Here is a 24306-nt window from a genome sequence, read left to right on the forward strand (position 1 = left end):
TCTTGTTAGCGTAACCTCGCATAATGAGGCGTAAATTGCCGCGACGGGTCCTACCGACGACCACTGCCGTGCCACTGCCTGCTAGAACCGCCGCCATTAGAGGATGCTTTATAATTGGTGTCGGTACCCAATCCTCGGGGAAATCTGATTTTTGTCTCGTTTCTTTGGACCCTGGTTTGCAAGGGCTATACTCTACACTGCAGAACATACACACCGCGACAGTACTTTAAGACTCTATACAGAACCGTACGAATCAGGGTTATGAAAAAAATGTTGTCCCTCCCATATACAGGGTGAGCCTTTCAAGATATGCCACCTAGTCGGTTGTTATTGGTGTTAGAATTGATTGGTTTCAGGGGTGGCATAATCTTGTGTTAATAGTTTTTTTTATAGGTGGCCGCGAAAAGGACACACGAAGGTCAACTCGGTTTTCCAAAATGGAATTACATATCTTTTTATGTATCTATCTGTGTTGTAGGAATATGTTGAACTCCTACGTCTCGGGTGAAATGATTGACACCGGGGTTTCACTAAATACTTTATTTTAGTTCGACGTCTCTGTTCTCAAGCTACAATTCGATATTCGCTGTCTCGACAACTAACTCGCTCGCGACTCTCGCTCAACTGAACCTGCTCCGTTACGAAGGACAAAAACGTTACGAAGAACAAAAACGTTACGAAGAACAAAAACATTACGAAGAACAAAAACGTTCCTTCGAAAAGCAAAACGCTATCGACGCGGCTCGGCGTCTCGCACCACACATAGTCGCATTCACAACCATACATCCCTCCTCTCAAGCATCCACTCCAAACAATCATCTTGATTCAGTCACACTCACATCCTTACAGTGTACTAGGTGGTTTACGACGCGCACAGTGACCTTGAATCGCAGGTACGTCCAGTGTCACCAGATTAAGACATGTCATCCACTCTATCCTTCCCTACGACACTTTTCGGAGGCAAAAAGCATCGCCACGCTTCCGCCACGGCCAGGTCACGTGATGCAAATCGTCTCTGTCGTGCACATATCACAATATGACATGACTAATCATCTAATGACAGAAAGAGGGTAACCGTATTCCCCTCAATTTCCCCTATTTTAAGAGCCTCCACCTGAAACGATAAAACGACTACTGTCTGTTCGTTTTTCCATTTCCTGCGTCACACGCAGAGCTATATTTTCCACCGGACATGGAGCAAGCATGAAAATTGATTCACCCGATCCGGGCTGGATAAAGACGCGGGAATTAGATTACAATTTCTCCGTCGGTCGAGCCGAACGAGTTAATTACCGGCGCTAGCCTCGGTCATAAATTGAACATCGGAATCAGCGTGTAGCCGGTCCGCGGGATCATGTTCCCCTCTGTGTCAACCACTCCCGCGTCTTGTCCACGTCGAGAATTATAATTGCAGATCTATATGGCGTGCTCGTAATCCGTTGGGTGGAAGCCCCCGCGGCGCGGCGGCCCCCGAGATTTACAGACGGATCCCGGTGTTCTCCAGTTTCCTACGCCTATTGGCATTTACACCTGCGCCCCATCCTTCTTCGTTTTCCGCGAGGAACACGCGCCCGCAATTCATTCTCGCGCGGCGATCGAGTTCTCTCGCTTTATCGCCGGCTGTATCGCCGTTAATTTATCGCCCGGTTCCCGGCCGCGGCATTAGAAAACGAGGAATCGGGGCACCGACGCAGCCACAAATCATCCCGCGGGGACATAGCGTTGTCGTCGTACTCGTCGCCGGTGTTAAATGGATCAAATACGTGCCCGACACCCTTATCGGCACCGATAGAGGAAACGGTACGATCGGTATTTTCTGCGGGAATGATCGAGCTCACAGGAATACGGTTGCTTTCGAGCGACAAGAATATTCGTTCGTGCGCGGTTAATTAATTGTCCGGATACAATGTGGTCGATGAGAATTGATATACAGCGTGTCTAGTGTTCCTGATACCTCAACATTTTTCATTTATCGAGAATTGAGAAATAAGACTATATTTCTCGATAATTCTCGAGAATTCCCAAAAGTTGCTGAAGATTGGGTGTCCTTTTTTCAGTGGACTCAAAAATTTGGAATTCCTTTGTTAGAGTCCGAAATTTATTTTCTTCTGCCGCTAAACTCTTGACACTAAATTCTTGAAGGCTATTTGCAATTTCTAATGCTAACTGTTTTTCCAGTGATAGTTCCTCATTCTGAGAATCTGAAAGTTTTTCACTATTGTTATAAGAATCTTTGTTATATTTTCCAAAAAGTCTGCTTGGAATTTGTTTTGCCATTTTATACATGTCTGCCTTGGATGTTAAATAAAAAAATGTATCTTCTGAATCTTTTTGCAAAGATTCTGGATTATGCAGATATTTTATAAGGGATACAACAATCTTGCCTCTTCTTTTAGATATTTCTTCTTTAATAACAACAAGAAACTCATTACTCAATTCAGTATTCAGTTTTTCTAAAGTTTTAAATAAGAATTTAAGAGAATTTAAGAATTTATATGTTATAAAATAAATGAGATTCATGAGAATTTTCCTAGATTTATATTTCTCGAGAAATACTGGAATTTTTCGAGAAATGAGAAAGAATAAATAATAAAATTTCTCGAGAAATTCTCGAGAAAGAATTCTCGAGAAGGGACACTCAGCGTGTCCCACCAACTTCGCTACAAGGCAATGTTTTTGCTGTTTCTGATGCGACGCGAAATGTCGAAAGGACTGTCGAATGTCCAAAGCACGGGTCTAGCCAGGAACATATATCGGTCAGGAGATACTATTATATGATCCACATCGAACGTAGAAAAGGAGAGCGAAGCTGTAGAGGCCTAGGTTTATGCCGCGTCACGGGGTATACCCCATGCCAGTGGGGATAGGTCTGCGACTTTTATCGGCTAGGCATTTAGGACATATACAGGGTGTCTTACCTAACTCGACAATCTAAAATATTTCTCTTGTTTTTTATGATAGAAGAAAACTTCAGAGGATAACATTAGTTGGTTCACAAGGGCAAATATTGCGGTAGGCAACAAATTTGTTCAAGGTTATACTTTTTGATATTTCAAGGTCATTGAAGTTTTTTTAAATGGAGTGATATATTCTCATTGACGCTATATGATAGCCGAGGTCAGGACGAAACCAACGACCTGTAATTCTATGACCTTCGCGTGACCTTGAGTACGAAAAATGTATATGTTATCACCAACGATTCCACACCATACATTTACACTCCATGGATGCTGTATACAATTTGTAGAAGCCATATCGGGTTTTCAGGGCACCAATAATGCATATTATGTGTATTCAGTTGTCCATGATTAGAAAAAGTAGCTTGGTCAACAAAGAGAACATCATAAAAGAAATGTTCATTTCTTTGTATTTGCTGCAATGTCCATGTCTAAACAAACTGCATTCTCGAAGTCGTTGCCACGAAGCTCCCGATGTAAGGAAATATTGTATGGATGAAATTTATGACGTTGCAATATTCAGCACACATTTGCTTTGGAAATGCCTAAAGAACGTCCAATTTTTCGACAACTTGTAGTAGGATCAATATTGACTGTAGCGAATACAAAAGTTTCGGCATTTTCTCCAGTAGCAGGCTTTGATCGTTTTCTTTTCAGTGATTTAATACTCCCTGTTTTGCAAAACATTTGAACTATGCGGGCAAAACTTTTTCGAGAAGGATGATTTCTCACAGGGTATCTTTCTGCGTACAGTTGAGATGCTCGTACTGAGTTATTTGTAGCCTAACCATAAACTAAAATCATTTCTATCTTTTCTGCATCACTGTACACCATCGTTTCAGAGAAGTGAGGTCGTTGGATTTATCTGGACCTTGGCTATCATCTAGCGATAATAAAAGTATATCAATCCATTTGAAAAACTTCGATGATCTTGAAATCTCAAAAAATATGATCTTAAACAAATTTGTTTGCCTATCATAATATTTGCCCCCCTGAACCAACTATTGTTTTCCTCTGAAATTTTCTTCTATCATAAAAAACAAACGAGATATTTTGGATGGTCGAGTTAGGTGAGTCACCCTGTATAGTGTCAACACTGTATTTGGTTCGAGGGAACACGTATTATGGTGAGGATAATTCTTTCCTCGAAGGTCATTGTTCTCGAGATTTCAAAGTCATCGATGTTTTGTTTTTGTATGTGACTACATATTAACCAATGATCTACAAAATGGAGGTTGATTTCGGTTTAAAGGAAATTAACTAGCCCGCGGATTATATGCATTTATGAGAAAGATGAGTAGGTGAAATACAGAAGAGTAAAAATATCACAAGAATTGAAGACTATCATTACATTATTTTGGATACATTATAATTAATAAGAGTAGAAATTCAGTTTATTCAGACAATTTTTATTTTATTAATAACATACGTATTTGATGGACTTTGTTCGAAATCTTGCACGATATAATGATACTATTAAATCGTCTGAAACATCGTATTAATTCAGAACAATATACGGTTCAGCGCATTTCTCTCGTGCACGCTTATGCTCACGGAGTCTCCAGCAGCAATCTTTTGTTCATAAACGGCACAAGGCAAAGGCAGAATTTGCCGAAATAAAAAGGGGGAGCCTCTGTGAAATCTGAAATTATGCAGATCGCGGGGCCCATACGCCGGAATTTTGATGGCTGTGTGTGCTCCAGATTAATATTAATTTAATTCGTCACTCGCGGCTATAAAGGCAGCCGGTACGTTCGCTTGTACGTTCTTCCTCTCCTTCCCGAACGATTCCCTTCTTTTTGCAAGGAGACTAATGATTAAGAAAGAGCACAATCCCCGCGGAACTTGAGCTTAGCCTGCGCTTCTGTTATTAAAATTTGCTCCTTCGCGCGACTGTCTTCCCCTTTGAAAATGCTCTCTCACATTGGCGAACATCATGCCTACCTCCTTATTAAAATTTACCGTCGTTACATTTGATGTTCTGCTTATAATTAAAACGTTCCTCGAAATTCGCCGATTTACGTATTCAGATCATCCACCTGGAATAATTCCACAGTCTTGTTTTATTTTTATAATATTGTGGATCTCGAATTAAAATAAGCTGCACAGTTACGCACTTTAATTATAATTATTATTTACATACATCTCCCTGCCTTTATTTTTTATGAAAATCTTCTGGCAAGGTCAAGACAAAACATTTTTCTACAATTTTGTTTTCCTTTATTATTACCTTATATCTTTTTTTTTTATAATATTATATTTCCTTTAGTGTTACAATTAGTCTGTTGAAACTATTGATGCAGGAAATAAAATTCTATATTAGCTACGTTTTGTTAAATAAGCTTAAGATTGCGTAAAAAATTATGCTGCAGGTTATATGCGTTTATGTGTCTACTTATAACATGCTAAAATACAGCTAAAATGTGTAAGATGCAAGCAAACTAAATCAATTGTAAGAAACAGGATTTAAATAACAATGTATTTCTTCTTTTAATAATTTTAATCAATTACGGAGGATATAAAAACATTTTTAAACTGTTCCAGTATCTTCACAGTTTGGCATTTCACCTGGTAGGTTTTATCCTAAACGAATAAAATCCACACTCTATAAATAAAACGAAAACACTAAAAAGTTAATGGAAATATTGTCGTCTAATAAAATGTTTTAATATATGAAATCATTTGTTTTTTGGATTTCTGTTGTGCATAAAATAATTTTTAAAAGTGTGAGCGAGCATGATTCATATTATAGATCCCCTTCATTTTCAAGTTTGAAAACCATTATCAACAAATCTTTCATTACCAATACATTTACACGAGCCCATTACATTTAATTATTTCTCTTTTTGGAACGATCAAGCCTGCTCAAGGTAAGCTGATTTCAATAATGTATTATCAAGGATGTGAACGTTGCCAGTGGGAATTGCTTTGATCATGCAGGAGTACATTCGGCATCCAATTTGATAGATCCTCGTGATCAATTAACACGTCCCGCGGTAAGTGCGGCGCAGGAATCCGCGATAAAATTGCAGAACCTTACACTTGGACAGAATCGGAAGAGAGGATCGATTCCGATAGCCATGTTCGGCGCGCGAGCGAATCGATTGCAGCGCGGTGTTGTACGGTCGATTGATTAATCCAACCGTTCGCCATTAAGTTGAACGGTGTGGGAACGAGGAAGTGAAACTTATAGATCACAGAACCATGACTAGCCGTCCGGTATTAAACTTCGAGAGGTACCGTCGACCGTAAGTGAGCTGTCGACTCGGGTCAACTGCTCCTCGAGCTTCCTAGTGCCGGTTAACTGACGATTGATTAACCATCAGCCAATTGAATCGACCGTTTCGCTCGGACGAAAGAGGCTTCGGCTCGTAAAACGAAGTGTTATTAGCTGGGCACAGCTTCCTTGCATTTATAACATGTCATAATTGTCTGCAGACGCAAAAACGGTAGAATAGAAACTTCAACGAAGATTAACTGCGGCTTCCTCTTACCCGTTTCATTCATGAAACAATCTATGGGTACTGCTGTCGGTTAGAATCGTCCTATTCAATCAATGGGGATCGTGAAACAAAATGTTTATTTTTGTTATAATCAGATTGCGGGTATCTATGCAAAATAAAAATTGTCCGAGTCAGTTCTACGAAACAGAAGTTACATGATAGTGTATTTCCTCTTTCAATAATTTTAATAACTCGGGGATAACGTAACAACATCATTCAATTCTTCTGATGTCACGGTTTTGAGTTTGATCAAGCCATTTTTGGACAAATAAAAAGGTATTTCTTCTTTTAATCATTTTAATAAATCGGAGGAAATGTAACTTTACTCTTGAGTTTTTCTAATGTACTTTTACAGTTCAATATTTCACCTAGTAACTTCATTTTCATATAATTTTATTTCCTTCTTTTAGAAATAATTTATCGTTCTTGAAATAAGGTTCAGAAAAAGTATTGTTATTAGTGTAGGTTTGAAAAGAATTAATATTGAATAGTGTTAAAATTAATGCAGTTTCAGCATTTTTAATGCATATTTTCTGGAAAATGTAAGTTGTGCGCTGACATAAGGTATAAAAAAAATGATGATATTAATTCAATTTCGAAAAGAATGAATGTTAAATAGAAAATGTTGAAATTAGGGTAGTTTAAGCATTTTTAATCCTTTTTGGAGAGTGTGAGCTTTCAAAGTGGTATATAAATAAAATTTATAATATTTATGTAATTACTTTTTATTTTTATTTGAATAGTTTGTGTTAATTGCTGCGCCTGTTGCACTTGGTGAACCAAGCACGGCTCCCTCCTGTGCAGAAGAAGCACCTTAATGCAGTTCGCCCGACCATCACGCTTGCAATTTCGTGAGCCTTGGCCCCCTTTTCTCGACCGCCAAAGGACCACACATCCTCGAATCTCGAACATAATTTTAATTATTATACACCATGCGTAACTTTCTCGCTTTGGAAAAAATTGTCTCACTTCCTGATTAATATTTTCATTACCTTTTAAACTTTGAGAATAAAATTCTTATTAATTCACCTGTGTAAAAATCAATTTATTTACATCAATGGTATTTTTAAATTCATATTTTACAATATACAGAACTGAAGGAAGATTTTCAACTACTCAGTATTTACTGACACTATTTTTCATTATTGTTTTCCAGTGAGAATAACAAATGTCTATTTCAGTCAAGCTTTTTATAAGGAATGGCGTCTTAAATCTCTTACTTCAATGTTTCAGATAGTCTGTCGATTGCTGCTTGTTATTCAAAAAATAAAGTTTTCTTACAATAAATATTAAAATTTCATAAAAATGTTCAATAAAATTTCAGCTCGGACTCTTATTAATAGGTATAACGTTTTGAAAAATTGTCCATCGTGAAATATCTATTATTCCAAACTAGCTGTGTTAATTCTTTAAGTAAAAAAAAAAAATGATTCATTCGTTTTTATCATAAATGCATCCAGTGCACAATTTAGTTACATCTATTTTATCTTTTACCATTAATGTAATTGGCAACGTACAAAAACTAAACTTTTGGAAAACAGTAGTACACTTTGTAGCGGCCAATTAAAACAATTAAATTATTAAATTCCTTTTTTGGAAAATGAAACAGGAATAGAATGAGACTTTTCATATCGAATCCACGTGATAAAATTTCCACTCAAACAAGTTAAATGTTACAAACATATCACGTATTCACAATATTAATGTAACTGTAATTATTTAATATTGTTATAGCCGTATCCGTTGAATATCATTCAGTATTTGTTACGATGATCGACTCTTTTAATATCTACACATAACTATGCTACATCTTAGATAATACCTTCAAGTTTGAGAATAAAAAACGTTTTAATAAAAAACCAGCACCAATGCTGGCCATCCATCGATATACCAATAAAACTCCGTCTCAGAGACATCAAATAACTCTGCCATTTTTCAATATTTTGCTGCGATAAAAATTGAGAATTAAGCTAAGAGTTATGTTAATATCGCTGTAAAAAGAGCGGAATTTTTCACTTATCAGTCATCCTTAAAAAGCAATTTCGAAAACATAGTCAGGGTGGTCTACCCCATCAGACAGAACCTATCAAAGTGTACCATAACTTTTTCGATCTCCGCTTTCTCGGCGCCGCAGAGTGTTTCAACACTGATCGTATGTACGGCGAGGCGAGCTGTGTACGCGTTCCGCGTGAAAGTGCGTACGCGTCGACACGCGGCATGATATCCGCAACGTGACAGTGAATGTTCGTTGCATGACCCCACGGCACGCACCTGCCTGACCTCCGCCCGAACGGGCCACGTGCATTCGAGCCTCGGTTCAACAGGATGCATCGCGTTGCCCACGCGCCTCGACGCAACGCTTATGCAATTCCTGGAATCCTACGGGAGGGCATGGAAAGGGCGTTGCATCGGCGATGAAGTCAAATCATCGTAAACCTCTCGCGCACTTGCTGATGCCCGGTGAAACGACCAGAGAGTTACGCTATGAATGCGCATTTTATGATTGCGATCGACGAGATAAAACGCTTCATGAAACGTTTACACGGTTATTGCGAATTTGTATAAATTCAATGCATCAAGGGAAGAATTTTACGGCACACCCACCCCTTTCCCCTCCCCCTATCCGCTCGTGTATCGTTTTATACTAATATCTTTCTTTGAACTTCGGGCAGTTAGAAGTTCGAGGAAAAATCGTGCTTCGTCATGGAACGAGAGTTTAACTATGGAACGGGGTTCTTCGAGTTTATGGGAGCCTTTTTGCAACATCCTCGCTCGGTTTAATCGGTGATGGATCCTGGGATTACTGGAAATACCGCAGTGTTATCGTAGTATGGATTTAAAATGGCCATGTCTATCAAATACGTGTTACACGACGATTATGGAGTGCATGAAATTAATATTTCGTACATAGATTGTAAAGAAAGGAATGTAGTACCTTCCCTCGATTTTCAACTATTTGTACGACAAGATAATAATATTATTTTTTGATGAAGTGTATCCGGAATGTTCTTCAAAATAATACTATTATCGACTTCAATCAATGGAAGATAATGATATTATTTTAAAAAAGAGTCTGTCAGACGCATGCCCTTAAAATGACGTTGTCTACCTCAATAAATGCAAGGTAACAAAGTTGAATTCTTAACAATATATTGAGTGATTGAATTATTAACGATATATTGAATTGTTGCAGTTCTGATAATATACTGAATCATTGAATTATTGGTAATATATTTAGTCATTAAATTATTGATAATATTGTATATTAAATCATTGAGGTATTGAATTACTCATGATATTCTATATTAAATTATTCAACTATTGAATTATTGATGATATTCTATATTAAATTATTGAACTATTGAATTATTGATAATATTGTATATTAAATCATTGAATTATTGAAATATTGATGATATTGTATATTAAATCATTAATTTATTGAATTATTGATAATATTGTATATTAGATCATTGAACTAGTGGTAATACATTGAATCAATGAATTAATAATAATATTCGAGTCATTCAATTAATGAATTATTATCATTATATTTAGTCATTGAATTATTGATAGTACATATTGAATCACTGAATTCTGGAATTATTGGTAACACATTGAATCACTCGATTACTGATAATATAGTCGTTAAATTATTCGAACGACAAGGGTATAAAAATATTAAATTAACCGTTTGCTGAATGAAAAATTAAGTGAACGAAAGTAGGCGATCATAAATGCGTAACGAGTAATTTCATTGATATTCGAATTCGAACAGCGACGATAGGGCCCGTCGATAAGGGAATTACAATTTACCGTGGGTGCAGCGGTATTTGTGAGAAATAAATTAGCTTGCACGCCACAGCATGTACCCATACGAAACACGGAATGCATCGCTGTTCATTCATCAGGCCGGTGGTTACACTACTCGAGTTACACCACCGCCTCGGCGTTTCCGCATTTTTCGTGAAACGAAGTTCCGAAGGACGAGTTTCTCTCCTTATACAGTAACAACTGAATCGAATCCAATCACAAGAAGTCGATTCAGGAAAAATGGTATTCATTAACGCGTCTCTTCACCACTAAAATCATTAAATCTTCGATCCCGGAATCGCTATCCGCGTTACATTGCGAGTTCAATTTTCTCAAGCTGTAAAACTCCATTTTCGCATCTGTTTGCGATTCGATTTAATATTAATGAGCGCTATCTGCAATGTTGCGTGCAATTGTTTATCACAACTTAAGAGCTGCGTTGCAGAAAGTAAGTTCACACAGAGTTTATTATAACAAAATTCATTTTGTTACATCCCTAAATGAAATATAAGCTGAAAGAAACTCTAAACTAAACTCGATTCAGCTTTAATTATTGTTCAGGCTGCGAATATATCATTGTTTAGCTTTCTGTGTTTATTTATGATCTGACTGAGGATCTTTATGCAAAACAAAAATTGTCTATATAAATTGGTTATAACAGAAGCCAAATAGATACTTCATTTTTCTTTAACGATTTTAGTTAGCTGAAATTAACACATTGACATTTTTAAATTCTTTTAATCTATCCACTCTTTTAAAATGTACATACTCATTTGTGTCATGAATGAATTAAATCCGCAGATTAATAATTATAATTAACATAAACATGTAGCATTCACAGTACAGTAATAACAGATAAATATATACGTAATATTTTTCTTATGTGCGCTTACCTCTAGATTTACGAGACTCGTCAAAATGACGGATTCTAATATTTTTAATTTACGAATATTGGGATTGTAAAGATGCATCTATGAGGAATTATTTAACAAATTGATTTCTTTGGATATATATATATATATATATATATTATTAAAAAAATGGCGACAACTTTTGATAGATACATTCATGTTATTTTTATAAGGTAATGTAAAATAGTAGTTTTTAGTGCTCCGTAAACCTAGTGTTAAACGTAACAATAATTTTCAATATCAGAGGCAAAGTCTCGGATTAATTAAAAATCGATTTGATAAAATAGTGTTGTGTGTCTCATACTAGTTTGCTCAATACATAATTGAAAACCGGGGATATGAAAGTAAAACGAGTGTAAAATGATCGGCACTGTCTCGAGATCACTGCCAATAAAGATCACGATCAGAATACTTGTTTCCCTCTCGGTTTATCTGATACGTCTCTCGATCGAAGATCGAACGAAAATTAGGGGTGGCCGGGTTCAGGTCGGTCAGGAATCCGAAATAGTCGATTTCGAGTGATTGCAGGGTCGATTAATCGCTGGTAGATTGCACGAGCATTACCGGGTGGGGGGTGGGGGGGGGGGGGGGCTCGTAAAAATCATGGAAAGCGACGATAATCCACGGCGAGGGCAAACACCAGAGTTTATGGTGATTGAAATTTTACGGGACGAGGCCTGGCTTGAAGTGTAAATCTCGGCGCGAAACGATTATTAAACGTTTCATTGTAATTAACGGGTGCGGCAACGGCGTGGAATTAGGAAATCTTAATTAAAATTTTCTGCTGGTTAATTTTTAGCTGAACCGCGCGCGCGTGACGGGATACGTGAGAGGAGACGTCGACAAACACCTTCTTCGCTTCGACTATATGAATCTCCCTTCAGCAGTAGGAGGCAAAGAAGTCTACTAGCTGTATCGAGTTTTATACCGTGATACCATCGATTGAAGCGCTTCTTGCGCTTCCGGCGCCTGTAACATGATCCTCTCAGCCACCATAAGCTTGACATATTTTTCAGACAATTTTTCGAAGTCAAATAGAAGTACAGGAATTCGTTTTCTAATGACTCAATTTCTCAAGCACTCTGTCGTTGAATTATAGATGAATAAAATGTTTACTGTTACATAGTCTTCCTTCAATTAGATGGATATACAGAAATTCCTTTTTCGATGTTCCTACTTCTCAGACCGTCTGTCGTTGAATTATAGGCGATTATAATTTTACTGTTACATAGTCTCTGTTTAATCTGTTCGTCAGATTCCTTTCGCTACTTTCCGTTCACTTTAACTTACAGGAAAGATCAATTGCCAATAACTAGTACAAGTACCTGCTTCTAACATTTAATTGGTTTTAAGAAATGAATGCAAGTAGGTTTACCCATATGTTACTTAGCAATAGTTGGAAATATAGGCTTGGTCAAAATTGATTAAAATTTGCTACAGAAATTCATTTCATGTGGTAAAATTTTATATTGACTCCCTCCGTAATATGATTGTTATAATTATTCGTCATTGTCAACCAAAAAGACTCTGAATGGTAAATATAAATTCCTGTTTTCTGATTATACTATCTATCTTGGAATTTATATATCTGCACAATTTCATAAACTGCCATAAAGAACACTAAAATTGTATGTAATGTCTTAATAACAATTTTCTCGTGATAGGTATAATTTTAAAAATGATAAAAATGTATGTAATGTTTTGTATAAAAATACTGTTTCTCTATGGATGGCACGATATGAATAAAACAAAAATTATCAGAACATTTCATAAATATATACTTTTTTCATGTTCTTGGAAAGTAAAAAATATTTTTACATATGTACGACCATTTTTTTAAATGTATATTTCCCTTTATTGTCTATAATCCATAAAATTGTATACAGAAGATTAATAATTGTGGTCTGTGGTTCTTACAAAAATATAGAACGAAATTCGCATTACATATAGAACGATCTAATACATTAAGCTTGATCAACATGTTCATTTTATTACATTTTATTCATAAAAAATAAAAAATTGAAGAATGCTTTATTTCATTTTTTTGCATCATTTACAGCAACAAGCCTCTCATTCCAATAGAAATCATTTTTACACGATTCCATCTTCAAAAATAATACTTTGAGATTTATTTGGTCTGTCAACCAGTAGTAAGAAAAATGGCTTTTCTCCGTCTGACATGTCGCCCGGCATTCTTGTAAAAGTCGTACGTAACTTCCACCGAATCGTGGCTCAACGCCTGCAACTATGTGTGTAAATGTACACTTATCGAAAACACGTCCCGTAAATTCAGTTTTAAGTGGATAGCATCGATTAAAAGCTTACAGACTCGCCGGATCTTATCTCGCAGCATGGACACACGTGGGCTTACGGGAAGCCACGGTTGCAGTCGTCGTTCAATCTGGAATATCTGGCATTGGAATTTCTATTAAAACTCTTGTAGCCTGCAGTATACTTTCCTGTCGGTTTTTTCACGTTTGGGAGAAACTCCCTTTGAACTAGGCAACCGGCCGAGCACGGGAGTATTCGCGCACCGTCGAGTTGTTCCACTCCCTCCAGCTTTCTGCCTTCTCAAAGTGAATCCTCGGAAGTTGCCTGCTTTTCCTTGGGAGAGACAAACTTTTTTAATTTCTACGTACACGCACCGGAAAATATTAATTCTTGAATGTTCCTCGCGATTGCACAGCATTATTAATATAACCCCATTAATACGAATTTCGCTCACAACATTCTTTGCTGTGGTAATGAATTACAGAAATTCAATTCTGAAGCTACGTTTAAATTAGCAAGAAAATAAACTACTAAAAAGTGAACATAACTGTAATTCCTTCGATATGAACTTGACTGATATACATAGAAGCTTAAAAATGAAATTTAATCCACTAGTGAATTGTTGAAGCTACACTTGGGTTAGTCAGCAAATAAATTATTCAACAAATGTCATATAACTGTAACTACTCAAATCTAAACTTTACTGATGTAGAAGCTTAAAAATAGAATTTAATACACTGATAATACATTTTTTACTTTTTCAGTAAATTGCAGTATTTAATTCCTATAGCTATTTAAATTAGCCAGAAAATTATCTATTGAACAAATGGAATGATAAATCGTTGACTTATCGATGAATTACTTGCAAGTCACTCACCCAAACATACTAGTACTTGAAATATTTATTTACTAGGTCCAAAATGTTTTATGAAACTGAAAGTATGGGATTGAAACGATTATAATTATCCAGACACTACACTGTATTTACCAGTGAAGAGTAAAATAAATTACATGAAATTGAACTAAATATCTATGGATTTTTTATGTTTAAATAATTTGTTTCCAATTTTAGGGGCTAGATATATGACCCTGAAGTCGCGAATATTAAATAAAATCTTTAAATGTCATCTAATGATGCTTAGAGTAAGAAGAAGAAAGGGTCTGGTTAAAAAATGCAATTGCAATCGAACGAATGTGTTACAAACGACCCACGATCAAGGATTACACCTTCTCATTACGCGAAATCGATTTTCCCCATTCGCAATCTGCATCGCGAAACCAATAATACGTGGCTCCAATAATCATTCGCACAAATTAACTTCCGACGCGTTAAATGTTTATGGCGACGCATCTCGCGAGCGTAAAATTCGACGATAAATCGGCCCGAGCTATTTCGTCGGCATTTCACGTAGCCTGTTTTCGTTATTACCGCATTCCGGGCCACGCTCTATGAAATTTACAATACGCGAGGTCGCGTCCCGTTGATATCTCGTGATTCCGCGCGCGTGATCGTCCGCGATACCGAATCGCGCGGAACGAATCGACTCCCTGCTTTGTATTTCCGAGTATTTCACCTGGTCCACGACCCTCGTGACCCTACACGTCAAGTACGTCGAGCCCTGGCCCAGCCTCGAATCACGAAAATGAGTGGAGGCATGATTTATAATGGTGTAATGGGAGCGCGAGATGAACCGGCCGCCATTGTTGCGCCCCGAGGCATTATTATCGGCTGACCCCGATCTCCCCCTGGGGCAAGTACAGAGTGATTGCGAAAAAATCGTGTCTACAGCAATATTATGGCGATGCTGTGTCACTAGCATTTTCGCAAGAATTTGCAGCTTTTGTTTGATGTCTAAGTACAATGGTGTCAGCCCTTTGTGCGCCTAGATAGTGTAAAATATTTTATTCCTTTATAGTTGTAATTTACTGTATTTATTTAGCCTATGGTATTTAATAATGTATATTTTCACTTGAAGCGTAAGATAAAAATAGGTGGAGCGTTCTCTATTGTCTTCATAACTATTTTTGACAAGCTTACGAGGGTTAAGTTCAGAAGGCGAAGCATATAAAGGGAAAAGCTAAGTACAGTGAATTCTCGATATATGTCAACAACACGGGTCTTGCCAGCGTCGTGTATCGTGCAGGAGACATACCCGAGGCCTCTCGAGCTTTATGACCCCTCACAGGGTGTACCCCGCGACATTTATCATCCAGGCCTTGGCGACATATAAAGAGAGATCACTGTATTATTTTTGTTTTCTTTACCAATTTGATTTTCTTTATCTATATTACACATATTAGAAGAATTTAAGAATTCGTTGTTCGATTTAAGAAACTGTTACATTATTTCCGACTGAATTAAATTTGTAAAAATAGGAACACATTTTCATTTCATTTCTATTGCTTATAATTAATTTAGGACATTTTTATTTTGCACGAAGAACCGCAGTCTACTAATTTTGATTGGTAAAGTACGTAATCGTGAGTCACTGTAAAATTCCCAATAAGTTGAATTCCCTTACAACATAGTTAATCGCAAAGGTCAATAAATCACCCGAAGCCCCTCTTCAAAAAGACACGAGCACCTTTCGCTCAGAAATCCTGGTACTGACGTAAACCACTGTAATTAATGTTACAACTGTCCTTTCGCGGAGGCGCCGATGAAAAATTGGTGATCGATACAGCCAGTGGCCTTTTATCTCAACGAAAACGGTCTTCTCCACTCGCCTAATCCTCGAATCAATTTATGGTTATGGTAGCGCGTCAAGTGAAAAGGTCCCGTTTGAAATTGAAATTGGTCTCGGCCTCACATTTCCCAGAGTTTTACTGTCGTCCCAGAGCCAATGGCAGCGCGAGGAACCGCGAGCAACAAATTGGCAAACTGCAGGGGAGCCACGGGATTGACCATCGACATTTATGACAGTCGCCGGACATGGCGACAGGGGGGGGGGGGAGAAAAAGTAGCCGTGTGCGGTTTCGCGCCTCCGTCATCCGCGATTCTTGCCTTTCTCATTGGGTTCGCGCGTAAATTTACGTCCGTGCGAACTCGTACCGGCGTTTCTTCCAGGTTAGGCGACTTCCTCATTGCCGTTTCGCGGTGTCGCACCACGGAAATTCGTTATCGACCGCAGCCTGAAAACCGCGGCGGATTTATCGGCCGTTCCCATGCTACGGGGCCCGCTTCGCGATTTGCGTCAAATAAATTCGAGACACCGAGATGACTGAACGCCATAACTGTTACATCCAATATGGAAGAAGTCCTGAAAGATCTTCATGCAAAAGAAGAATAATTCACCTCGATCGTTACAAAGTGGGGGAAAATACAAATTCATTTTCTTTCCTTTAAAGTCCAAAGGGTTCTAATTTAATTTCAGAAATCAATTTCAATTTTATTATATTCCAAATTACAATGGGTGATGAAATGAACACTTCGAAATTATTATTTGAAGTTTGGTAACAAATGGAATTGAAATTACATTTACCATAATACCTATTTTATTACGGGACATATTTTTATGTTTCAAATAATGCGATGATTTTATATAATTGGGAATGACCGAGCTGCTGCAATGAAGAGGTGATTCCATTTTCGAGTAGCTTGATTGAACCAACAAAGAGCAATTAAAAATAAAGTACTAAACGCGCTGTGAATTTATAATCAATTAATATTTGTGTTGATAAATGCTTACATTGAATACCTTTTTTACTGCTCCAATTGATGCAATTTAAATATTAAAGCTGCTTGTAGCTATTTTTGTACGAAAAATAGTAATAATACATTAAAAAGATTTAAGAGAGAGAGAGAGAGAGAGAGAGAGAGAGAGAGAGAGAGAGAAATTAAAAGACCTATTATCTTTTATTAGATACTGTAAATCATTTTATTTTTTTCCTCTTTGTGTTACAAAATGTATTTATTTAAAACTCGAGATTAAAACTGCAAATGATGTTTCATTTATAATGTCACATTTCAAAATGACATTATTGTATGCACAAATTCAAAATATGGTATTATAGTTCCAGTTTATAATGTGCAGTTTCAAAATAACATTATTATAATTTTTCACAAAAATGGGTGACGCATTGTCCTAGAATCTTGTATACAATTATGATCGAGGAACGTAATTCTTCGTAACGTAATTCGAGGAATCTCGAAATTTTCGGGAACCCGACCCGACCCGACCCGACCTCTTCCCGATATTTCGGGTTCTCGCACACCCCTATGTTTAGTTGACAGTTGTTTTGATCCGACCAGCAGGCGTGCTCCAGGCACCGAAAAATCCGAGGCATACTCACAAAAATTGAAGAGGTCCGATTCTTCACGCTCGTCTCGAGATCGAACTGGCTTATTTATTTCGGACATTTTTACAGAATATTTCCGTCCCTTGTCGTAGAAAGCATCTGTGACACGGGACAAGAGGCTGCCATACCTTCCCGGAGGGCGCACGACTCGCCTAGCCCCGAAATTATGATCCTCCCTGTCACCGGTTTACCGTAAAGGGAATTTGAACGAGACAATAATGGTTATTTATGAAATCGTTGAATGCCGATTGGGTAGACCCGGTGTCTTCGGCGCGGAACATTGCTCAATTCAGCGGAATGGGAATAAAAACCATCACGAGGCACTGATCTTGAAAGAAAACTCGGGATCGTCGGCCTCGATCGTCGCCGGGAATGAAAATTGCAAACTTATGGCCGTCGCGGGCCTATTCGCGCCGTTACCTGCGTGTCCCGGAACTCGAAACGCAGCTGGTTTATTGAAAACTCTATGAATTTGACAGAACGAGTCTCCCTCGGCTAAATTATTGGGCATTGTGACCGAAGAAGCGATTTTATTTTATTTTATTTTATTTAACTGGTAAGTTATTGATTTTATACGAGCCCATAGAAAACGTATTGTATAAATAGACGGCGGACATTTGGACGTTTATAGCGTGTGCAAATTTCTGAAATATTACAAAACATTCATATATACAATACAATTAATAAAATTTTGATTTTCTTCTGGATATATACAATTTTTTACTGAACCAAATAAATGTTATTATGTTCTAGTTTTTGTAAGATGAGTTGATCACAGTTTATTTATAGATTTCAATGGACATTGAATTGGGAAATATAAAAATTTTTGTCAAAAGTCACCGATAACCGTATCGAGCACAAAGTATGATCGAATGTTTTATAAATATTAAAAAACTAGAATTTTCCTTAAATTACTGGGAATTTTTTAAAACAACATATGCTTGAATGAAGAAATTTATTTAACAATTTCCAATGGAAGCAACAAAATTGTGAAACCAGTCATTTGACATGCATAACCCTTCAAAATGAACTTTAAAAATGCAATGACTCAGTTCCATCGTAAATGTGCTTAATGTTACATTTATATTCAACATTCATCGAAATGGTAAAATAGATACGTAATGCGACAGTAAAATTTCATCTAAATCCCCAAATAGTTGTATGATTAATTACACATTAAATAATCATTAGCATCAATTTGGGGTCCCCACCGGCCCCAATAGTTCACTTAAGGTTTAAATAAACATTCGTTGCACGTTTTAAACGTAAAGTAGAAAACGCCGTACGTTCGAAGAATTCCGCTGGCAACGATGCGCCACTTTGTTAACGTGTTCCGATCGGAATCGGGCTGGAAAAAAACGGTTATCAGGCTGGGAAGATTATTCACCGGTGGCAGACAATGAATTACAAGGTGCGTTAATACCGTAAGATCGATCTCGCGCCCTTTTTCACCAAGACCGATCGTTACTGATCGAAATGGAGCACGATCTCGGCCTTCGTTGCATCTGCTCGTCCCGCGCGGTAACGTAATTAAATCATGCGTTCACGCTGGCGCAGTGGCCTACGAAAAAATTACACAATGTCCGTGTCCGTCTGCCCGGCGAGCTTGTTTGATGATCGTAAATTCATTTTTTAATTGTCGTGTCAAGGATAACGCGATTTATCGGAGGACGCTGACGGAAGCTTGTTGTTTCACTTCTCCGATCGGGAATTGATCGATTCCCCTTAATAGCCATGGTCCGTCGGTATTTCGGCGATTTCTTATCACTAACGGATCGCGTACACTGATCCAGCACGATCCGAGGTCGGCGAAATTATCCTCGAAATTACAGTCAACGGTTAATTTATTAAACGCGCAACTACATCCAAAGGTATTTCAATCGAACCGCGCATTATTTTATGAATTATTCGGGAAATTACAGCCCGAGAGCATCCCTTTTAAATGTACCCTGAAAACGGGAACAGCATTCCGGAATAATGATAATGATGATGATCATCATCGCGATGATCTTGATTACCACGATCAGCGTACTTAATTGTACATTGTACGTAATTATGGTAATAACGGTGGCTGCTGCGCGCGCGTCGCAGGCGCCGACCATGCTCCCGATCGGACAAATAGACAGGAATATCGACAACTGATAAAGAATCTGTTTTTGATCGGTGCAATTAGAATCGTTCCGATGAATCGTCGTGTCAAGACAATTTCAAATTTATTAGTTAAACTATAGCAGCTGTGCGAGTTAAATGAAATAATAGTTTAAATATATTAATAATCGGAGATTAAGTTCTCCGTTAAATCAGCTTTCGTTTAAACCTACAAAAACTTACTTTTTATATTTGAGGAGCTAAGACCGGGTCCATTTTGACCCAACATTTCAAGGGCATCATCTACTTATATCCAACTCCTGATAATTAATTTAATTTAGCATTAAAATTCGAGCTGAAAGGTTTACAAAATGAAGACCTGACTAGATAAGAATACTATTAGAGGAAGATGTCCTAATGTCGGACACCTAAGATTTTTCCATAAAGTTCATTTATTCATGTTCTTTTACAATGGGCCCCATGGTTCCTTTCAAAAAGTTGGGCCCAATGACCAGTAGGACAGGATTGACAAGAAAATATTTTGTTTCTTTTTTACCTTGATTTCCAAGGTCAAAGTGACGGGGTGTTTTTTATGTCAATTTACATCACATTGTAGGTGTAGAATATATAAATATAGAATATACAAATATAACTTCTTGACACTCTGTATAACAACTCGATGAAATTTCAATGTTTAAAGATATAGCTACTGTCCGGCGTTAAGGCAACTCACGCTATATTACACAATCATGATAGCAAAGAGAGCAAAATATAAAAGGGGCGAAGGAAGCTCGACGGCCGGCAGCAGGGTTAATTGTTTATCGCAGTTCTAATTCAACTAATATTCGCGATAATCCTGCTAGGAGAAGATCGACGGATTCCTCGCTGACTTTCTCGCAACCTCGCCAAAGGCCGGCACGGAAGGTTGCGCCCATTCTCGTGGAGCGCGTAATTTTTCGTCGTGGACCGAAGATGCAGGATGCGGTTTCCCGGGATTGCAGTCGGCTGCAATTACTCGCAGCCTGCCCGGTAAGCCGAGGCGGGACGACCCCTAACCCCTGGCCAATGTCTGCTGCCACGGAGGCTGCTGGTAATCACGTATATCCTACGATACCCTTCGCACACGAAGGCCGAAGGGAGAGGAACGCGGCGACCGAGTCGAATAAGGCCGGAGAACACCGGAGAGGTGCCCGAGGAACGCGGAATGAAGGGAGTTGCTGTTGAATTGAAAGGAGCAAAGGGAACGGAGGAGAATACTGGGGTGAGAGGATTGGCAGGGGAAGGTTTCAAGTGGAGTATGTAAATGGATTTTGGAGGATGTAGATCGTGAAAGCGAGGCGATTTTGACGTCTTTGTTGCGAGAACTGTTGCAACCAGGGACCAAAAATAATAGCCATTTTTTAATTTTCTACGTGAAAAATCACTAATAAAAAGTTGGTTATTATTGACATTTAAGATAATCTACACAAAGTATAAAGGAAAAAATTCGAGGAACAAAATGATATAAAAATATCGGTTTTTATACTTTTGGATTACAAATAACAGTTATTAGTGTCCAAAACATTGGATCCTCCTCGATAACTGTTATCGATGAAGAAAAACTGTTTCGTTTGCTCAAAGCAATTATCGATGAGAGAAGCTCATTTCGTTCATAACACTTATCAATGAGAGAAGTTCATTTCGATCACTCATAACAGTTATCGATGATCGAACTTCTTTTCACTTGTTCATACTAATTATTGTTTAAGAAAATTCATTTCAGTTGCTTATTTAATTACTGAGTTGTCTACTCTTTTTCGGATGGAGCAAGCCTGTGAAATTCATTGAGAAGGTTTCGTACAACAAGACGAATCAACAGACCATAATAACAACACAAAATCTGAAAAAAATTTTTTTTTATTTTTTCAACTGTGAAAATCAGAAATACAGTGAATTCTCGCTACGAGTCAGTTGCGCCGTTCTGGTGACTGACTCTTAGACGAAATCTGAGGTTGTCGGCGAGCGTCGCATTTAAAATACATAAGGCACGCTGAAAACCTAAGAGTCATATCCGTCTACAAGTCATAAAAGCATATGACTACTAAGCGATAGTGACAAGAAGACTGAAAAAATGTCTTTCTCCGATACAATGTTGTACGTAGCTCGAGAGACGGCTCTCGTGTGTTTCAAACCCTCTCCGCGGTGGTGTGGGTAGTTCCACTGACTCCAAATTGTAAGGTTGGCACTGACTCGTAATGAGAATTCACTGTATAGACTTCGATATTTATCAAAACTAGCGTGGATAATTCACGCTGTGTCCTAAACTCAGCTTAGCGTTGAACGAACCTTTTCTGCTCTAAAATTAACGTTAGATGATTTGCGGTGTAATTTGCCAGGGGAAAATTCGGAGAAACTCATGTTTGTCACATTAAATTTTGATTGTAGCAATTAATTTTATAAATAAAAAATTTATTAAATAATTGATTGTCTACCATCTGAAAGTTGTACTATTTAGTAATAACTATTACAAATTTCCTTCATCAATATGTAACTGTTATGAGCGATCGAAATGAACTTCTCTCATTGATAACTATTATGAGCGACCGACATTTTCTCCTATCGATAACTGTTATGAACGATCGAAATAAATTTCTCTCATCGACAGCTGTTATGAGCGATCGAAATAAACTTCTCCCTTCGATAACTGTTATTAGCGATCGAAATAAGTTTCTCTCATTGATAACTGTTATAAGTGATCGAAATGAATTTCTCTCAACGATAACATTCGCCAACAAGAGAAAAGAAAGAAGAAGAAAAATTTTCGGTTACTTATAATCCTTATTTGTAACCAATACGATTTTAGTCGATGAAATACTTGTTATTCCATGACTTTTTTCTTTTTGGTTATAACAGTTATGGTCCTTGTGGTTGCAACAAATCTGCGAGACGATGAAGAATCCTGATAGTTTATACATCTTGGATTTGTCGTTGTTATCACGTTAATTGCCATGTGTTAGTAGACTGCGGATTTTATGCATTTATGACAAAAGTGAGTAGGTACAATTTAAAACAGTAGGAAGTTCAAAATGATTTAAGAATGCCAATCTATTGTTTTCAGCTTGTTAAAATTATTAAAGGAGGTGTAAACTGTCTAACTGGTGCCACACAGTGGTCCGAATCGAAGAATTTAGTGACATTTTGTAATATTTATTAAATTGTACTAATTTCTTTATTTTCGAGGTCCGTGGACATTTAAGAAATAATGTTCATTGATTAGATATCGCTTAACTCGCTTAACTTTCCGATCCAGACCACTGTGCGCCAGTCCCTTGCAATTGACTGAGACAAATTTTTATTTTGCATGCAGAATAAATATTTTCTACATTAATCGTATGGAACTGAAGGCAAAAGTAAAAAAGATATTAAACAACAATAAAATAAAATATAAAATTGTCTTTCTTCTGTCAACAGTTGTAGTAAATTGGAAACAATATAATAATACTAATATCTATTGTATATAAACTCTCTCTTTCTCGCTATATAGTATATAAGTCTAGTATAAGCTAAGTATAAGTATAAGTTAGGTTAAGTTAGGTTAAGTTAGGCTAAGATAGGTAAGGTTTAAGTTAGAGTAAGCGAAGTTGGAAAGACGGCGATAGAAGGCGATGATATAAGGAAAAGAAATTGTAACCCTTAGGGGAGGCAAAATAAAAGTATATATATATATAATAATACTCATAAATTCTTCTAACGTATTCACTGCTCCATATTTCATGTAAACATTTTTCTTATAAAAGCATAAATTTCGCAGTCTGTCCACTGTATGTTCGAATACAATTTATCTATTTTATCTGGCAAGCACATTTCCTCGATTTTTATCACATTCGTCGCAACAGTGAGATACGTTAGAGATGTATCGCGGATAATACTATGAATTACGATTTCCTCCTGGCACTTTTGACACGCCTGATTGAATCTCGACCCCTTCCGGCAATTCACCTTTCGACGACCGCGGGTGAAAGTACCTTTATTTTAGCATTGATTAATCGAACAGACAGTCAGAAGCCGTTATCCACGGCGAACACTTCGTTGGATTAATTGGTAGTCTCGTACAGCTTTGTTAATTGCGGGACCAGCGTTTCCTGTGTTCGAGAAAATTAAATTCTTCCTTTCTATGTACTCGCTTCTCCTTTTCTCGGCTTGTTTGTGTTATTTGCGGGGAAACGTTTTCGAGGTACGTTTGTTGTGTTAAAGAAGAGAGGCTGCGGTTCGTTTTATTTTTGAACGCCCACCACCTGGAACCGGAAGTGCAACCCTTAACTCCGAGAATCAACAACGCTTTCTCGGCGAGCTGTAACCGAATGGTTGTAGGCGTTTCGTGACAGGAATTTACGAACCTTATCTTCGGGTTTGTTTGACTGTTTTATCGAAGGGAAAATTGAAAACCCTTGCTGAATTTTGTTGACGTTTTACTCAGGTAAAAAT

The sequence above is a fragment of the Halictus rubicundus genome, chromosome 1 (genome assembly GCF_050948215.1).
Source record: "Halictus rubicundus isolate RS-2024b chromosome 1, iyHalRubi1_principal, whole genome shotgun sequence".
Taxonomy (NCBI): domain Eukaryota; kingdom Metazoa; phylum Arthropoda; class Insecta; order Hymenoptera; family Halictidae; genus Halictus; species Halictus rubicundus.